The sequence below is a fragment of the Lactuca virosa genome, chromosome 4 (assembly GCF_052849685.1).
Source record: "Lactuca virosa cultivar CGN04683 chromosome 4, Lactuca_virosa_CGN04683_v6, whole genome shotgun sequence".
NCBI classification, from domain to species: Eukaryota; Viridiplantae; Streptophyta; class Magnoliopsida; order Asterales; family Asteraceae; genus Lactuca; species Lactuca virosa.
In genome coordinates this window covers 239,935,026-239,941,053 of record NC_136429.1, presented here as the reverse complement: position 1 = coordinate 239,941,053, position 6,028 = coordinate 239,935,026, and the positions used below count along the sequence as shown (strand labels likewise).

General features: G+C 38.3%; 1 non-coding gene across 1 annotated transcript; it reads left to right on the top strand.

Annotated features, from left to right (window-relative positions):
* Positions 1–4,735: 4,735 nt before the first annotated feature.
* Positions 4,736–4,842, top strand: LOC145110205 (small nucleolar RNA R71). The gene has a single exon (XR_013709586.1). It is a non-coding gene; the product is annotated as a small nucleolar RNA R71 (small nucleolar RNA).
* Positions 4,843–6,028: the final 1,186 nt, after the last annotated feature.

Below are 6,028 nucleotides of genomic sequence, written 5' to 3'. Positions count from 1 at the left end.
GTCTTTATTATAATACTCTCTATTGTCCAGTATGCCTTTCATGGCTACTCTTAGAGATGTAATCTAGTGTACTTCATGAGTCTCTATAAATAGAGCTCATTCTCTTGTATTCAATATGGATAACTTACGCATCTATCTATTCTGAATACACTTCTCTGAAGTTATCTTTTCTATCTCTCTATCTTACTACGCACCACTTCTTACTCTTAAATCTTGCTAGAATACTACTGATTATAACCTCTCTCCGGAGCAAGTCTTCTGTGACTTAATCACTAAGTTTGATCTTCCTTATTAACTTGGTTTGATTGCATTCCATGTTATGAATCAACTTAAGTGTATACTTGATATAATCATTGCTGTCATTTCTATGACTTTACTTTTCCGCAACTAAATCTCTAACTTATTAATATTATTATTGAGCTTTTAGATCCTTCGAGATTAACTATTCCGCAATACTACTTGTTCCAACGTTTGTTCAAGTGTGTCTCTAAGTTTTTCTCTCAACAGGGTTCAAGTGGATCTTCAAGAAGAAGACCGACATGGATGGGAATGTACACACCTATAAGGCACGATTGGTTGTGAAGGGTTTCACTCAAACTCCCGGAGTTGACTATGATGAAACCTTCTCACAAGTTGCGAAGATTAAGTCTATCAGGGTGATGCTAGCCATTGCTGCATTTCATGATTATGAAATATGGCAGATGGATGTCAAAACTGCCTTCTTTAATGGGAAGTTGGCTGAGGATATTTACATGGCTCAGCCAGAGGGTTTTGTCAATGCGAAGCATCCCAATAGAGTGTGTAAGCTTGAGAAGTCCATTTATGGACTTAAGCAAGCATCTCGCAGATGGAATCTTTGTTTCGACGAGAAAGTTAAAGAGTTTGGCTTTCTGCGAAGCGAAGATGAATCATGTGTATATGTCAAAGCCAGTGGGAGTACAATAAGCTTCCTCGTATTGTATGTCGACGACATACTACTCATAGGAAACAACATCCTGACACTACAGGAAGTTAAGTCCTGGCTCGGGAAATGCTTCGCTATGAAGGACCTCGGAGAGGCTGCCTATATTTTGGGAATAAGGATAGTGAGAAACAGAAGTAAGATACTAATAGGACATAGTCAGAATACTTACTTGGACAAGGTACTAAAATGTTTTAGTATGGAAAATTCAAAGAAAGGGGAGTTACCAATCCAAAGTAATGCTAAGTTGAGTAAGACTTAAAGTCCGAGTACCGAAGTCGAGATAGCAGAGATGAGCCGAGTACCATACGCTTCCGCAGTTGGCTCTATTATGTATGTTATGACTTGTACTTGCCCTGATGTGGCCTTCGCATTGAGCATGGTCAGCAGATATCAGGGAAATCCTGGCAAAGCACATTGGACCGCAGTCAAGAATATTCTTAAGTACCTGCGGAGGACCAAGGAATGGTTTCTAGTCCTCGGTGGGAGTGATGACTTAAAGGTGCGAGGGTATAGTGACGCCAGTTTTCATACCGACAGGGACAACTACCGTTCGCAGTCGGGCTGGGTCTTTACTCTAAATGGAGGAGTAGTGACTTGGAAAAGTTCCAAGCAGTAGACCGTAGCTGATTCAACGTGCGAATCAGAATATATAGCAGCGAGCGAAGCGTCAAAGGAGGCAATATGGTTGAAGAACTTCATCGGAGACCTTGGAGTTGTACCAGCCATAAAGGAGCCCATGGAGATTTTCTGTGATAATGAAGGAGTGGTTTCCTTGACCAAGGAACCCAGGGATCATGGAAGATCTCGACATATCGACAAAAAATATCACTTTATTCGACATCGGGTGGAAGAAGGACTCCTCGTAGTGAAGAGGGTATCGTCAGAGGATAACCCAACAGATCCACTTACGAAGGGACTGAGCAGGGTTAAGCAGTTGCAACACGCTAGGAGCATCGGGCTGAAGGACGATATTAGTTTAGATTAGATGGTTTAGAAACGTGTAATAGATAAATTGTAATCAACATTCGATGATTAAATAAAAGAGTATTATTTATTAGTATTGTCACTGTCTTACATTAATTATTTAACTATTGTTTCATTTTGCATGTCTTGACTTCCTGAATAATAAGATTATTCGAACGGTCCACAGTCGTTCATATGTTGGAAGTAGGTATGAATGAAGACTGTCATGAATTGGTGTGTAGATTGTCTAAAGAGTATTAGAGATAGAAAAAGGTTGCTACAACGTTCATGAGTGCTTATGAACTTGATTTGAGCATTGGAATAAACTCGCGCTTGGTGGAATCACTTCATGGAATTTATCACGAGTGATCGCAAGACGATAATATCATATGGTCTTAAAACCTAGATATATGGTTTATTGTTTGCTAATTGGTTGTGCATTGATAATGCGTAAACGCATCAGTAACTTGATGTTATAAAACACATTGTTGTGTATGGTTTGATTAGTGGATAGTAAATGCATATAAGTCGAAGTTTATCTATTCCTTTTATCCTAGGAGGGTAAAAGCGATATCAGGGCCCCTCGATGATTTGATTTTACTTATGTGACGGGCCCGGTCAGGACTGAATTGATGTGTTCAATTAAGTTCTATGTAAAATGAATCAGAGATCGAGAAACAACTGCTGGACAATAAGTATGACTATGTTCCATGTGTTTGTCCGCAAGATATCTAGAACATAGGATTATACGATCCCTTATCTAAAGGACAGGTTACTGATAAGATCAGAGTTTGACAGCGTCTTTGAGAGCTATGATTGCTAATCAGATTATATTTGCATTTGTAGTTACTAGACTTATCCAAGTGGGAGACTGTTGGATTAGTGTCTAAGCCCGTAACTGTATTTGGTAAGTACTTGACCCGGTTGGACATGATCTTTTTGGGTTGCCTTCACCAAAGCAACATGATAGGATCATTTGTGAATAAAGAGGTTATTATAATTTATTAATATGTAATATGAATAATATATTAATGGAGAAATCATATAATTAAATTAATATTAGACAAGAATTAATTAAGAAATTAATTCTCTGGCTAAAAGATATTAATTTAATATCAAGGACTTAAACTGTCAAATGTGTGATAGTTGAGTATTGGGCTGAGGAGCCTCTTGGACTAGGCATGGACGAAATTAGGATGTGTCCAGCCCTATTTTTGGCCCTAAGGCCCTATTCCAGAAGCTTCCTTGGATAGCTTAAGGCCTAAGCTGTCCATTAAGGTTTTTGAATGAAACCCTAACAGCTACAGTATAAATAGGACCCTAATGTTCCAGAATTCGGCTACCCTATTCCTAAGAGCTATAGAGCCGAATTCAAGAAGCCTCCAACCTCTCTCCAAGATCATTCTTTTGCTATTGGTGTTTGTAAGCCATTAGAGGAGTGATACTTGTGACTCTAAGCTTCAAAGACAAGTAGAATCAAACAAGTAACAAGAGGTAATCATCTAGATCTGTTTTGATTATGTTAATTTCGAATTATACCTACTATATCTTGGGTTTGCAAGACTTGGATGAATGCATGTACAATTATAGAAACCTAGATCCAAGCATTAGGGTTTGCATGAGCACATAGGATGTTCTTTTGGCTCAAACCCATCAAGTTGACATGGATCTCCCATCTTTATTGGTAATCTTTTGATAATTGCGGATGAACACAAATCATTAAGAACTATTTTTGAGGCCTTTTCTAACTCCTTTCTATTGGTCATAAGATCTTTTGCAAACTTGGGAAGTTTCGCCATTGATTTGAGGAATGGGTGTTAATCGAGAGTGAGAGCACTTGTTCTATAAATTTCCTTTGTTCAGGCTCTAGAGAATGTTTGATTGCTCGAGATGGGAATGGCAAAGGTGGCTTGATATGATTTAAGAAGAGAAAAAATTTATTCGTCTCCAGATCATGACGTGGTCATACCACCACGACGTGGCAAGTCAACTAGAAAACGATTCACCTTTTTCTCTTGTTGCCTCAGGCTTCTCTTCTTCCAAACACACCTTGGGTTTTATTGTAGCTGCTTCATGGATCATTATTGGTTCAGAATGAAACTCTTCTTTGGTGTAGATCGCCATGACATGAGGTTGTGACTTTGGGTCTTCATTTTTGCGCAGTAATCTCTCATTGACAAGTGTGGTCAATTACCCAAGTTGTGTCTCTATATTTTTGATGGAAGCTTGGTGATTTCTCACATTGGCATCAGTAGTATCAGTCTTTTTTCATATGCTTCCATAAATCTATGAAGTACCGACTTTTCGGGTGGTGGTTGCTCTTTTTGATAGAAACCTCTACCGGTTTGTCTATACTTCTGATCCTTTTGTTTCTTGTACTCCTCATATGGCAACCACTCCTTGGGTGTCCTCCAATCTTCATCATACTTGTCACCACTTGAGTAGAACACTTGTGCTTTCTTGTTCCCATTTTCATCCAAATCACAATCCTTGGTCAAATGTGGACCACTATAATCATCATACCCAACTCTAATGGCATGAATGGATTGATCGCATTTTGTCATTCGCCTATCCATAAAATATAGTTAAGCTATGATTGCAACCAAATTCTCGTTCCCTCCATCTCCTTTCCCACAAGTAACATCGTCTTGTGGGTTGTGGTACTCTCATGAGTGCTTAGCAAATTCTTCAATTAGCTCTTTTATAGTTGCGAGCTCCTTCTTCATCATTGGCCCGTGTGAGTCCAAAAGTTTTCTAGTGGTTATATTTACTCCATCATAGAATATGGAAACTTCTTGTTAGACATTAAGATCATGTTGAGGGCAACTTCTAAGCAAGCCCTTGTATCTCTCCCAAGCTTCATACAATGACTCCTCAACCTCTTGTTGAAAGTTGGCTATCTTCTTCTTAAGCTTTGAAATCTTCGAAGGTGGACTAAATTGCTCAATAAAAGCATCACGAAGATTCGCCCATGTGGTAATGGATCCGGGTGCAAGAGACTTCAACCAAACCTTGGCTTCATCGGTAAATGTCACCGGAAGCATCCTTAGTATCACATGATTTCTTGACACATTAGGAACATGAAAGTAGTTTGCAATGTATTTGACCTCATCAATGTTCTTGAAAGCATCTTCATACTCTTTCCCAGCGAAAGGTATGTCCTTAAGCATGGATAAAATGTGCCATTTGAGCTCGAAACTTCTCACGGTTGGTATCTCGGGTGGAACTAGATCTGGTCCATGTTCTTCACGTATCCTTTTCTTGTAGTCTCCCATCGTTATTCTCGTAATATCTGCCATCTCTTCTTCTTCGATTTTGAACTCTAAATCATATGAATTTTCTTCGGTAGAGGATTCTAGCTCGTATCCTACTTCCTTCTTACTTGGAGTCTTCTCAAAAAGTTCGAATTTTTCGGATTTGGAAATATTGCTCGATTCACCCTTCTTAACTCTCTTCTTGTGGAAAGAAGTTTATACATCTTCTAGTGGAGGAACAATTAGACTTTAAGATCCTCAGGTCATAAGTCACTGAAACAAAAAGAAAAGAAAACAAAAAAAAACAAAACCACATAAAAGGAATATAAATCACTAAACTAAAAACTTTAACTGAAGCGAGACCACGACATGGTGGATATAACCACGACGTGGTTGCGTCTTAGAAACAAAAACGAAATAAACAAAAACAACCTTTACCCCACAAAATGGATCGAATAACTAAAAACAATTAAACTAATAACCAAATAAGGTGTTCCCTCGGCAACGATGCCAAAAAATTGATGCGGTGCAAAAGTACCTACTTAGTTTTAAATTTATAACCTAACAAACTCTTACTAACTATGCACCCGTAGGCAATGTACCTAGTCAGATTAGAGTATAGATAAGGTAAGTTGGTTGTCGATCACATGGAACAAAATTTAATTAAATAAATTAACTACTTCTAATTAAACTATGAAACAACTATGGTTTGGGGGGTTTTTACTGATTTTTCAAGATTAGAATAACTTAATATTGATGGGTTTGAGCCAAAAGAACATCCTATGTGCTCATGCAAAGCCTAATGCTTGGATCTAGGTTTCTCTATTGTACATGCAATTCATCCAAG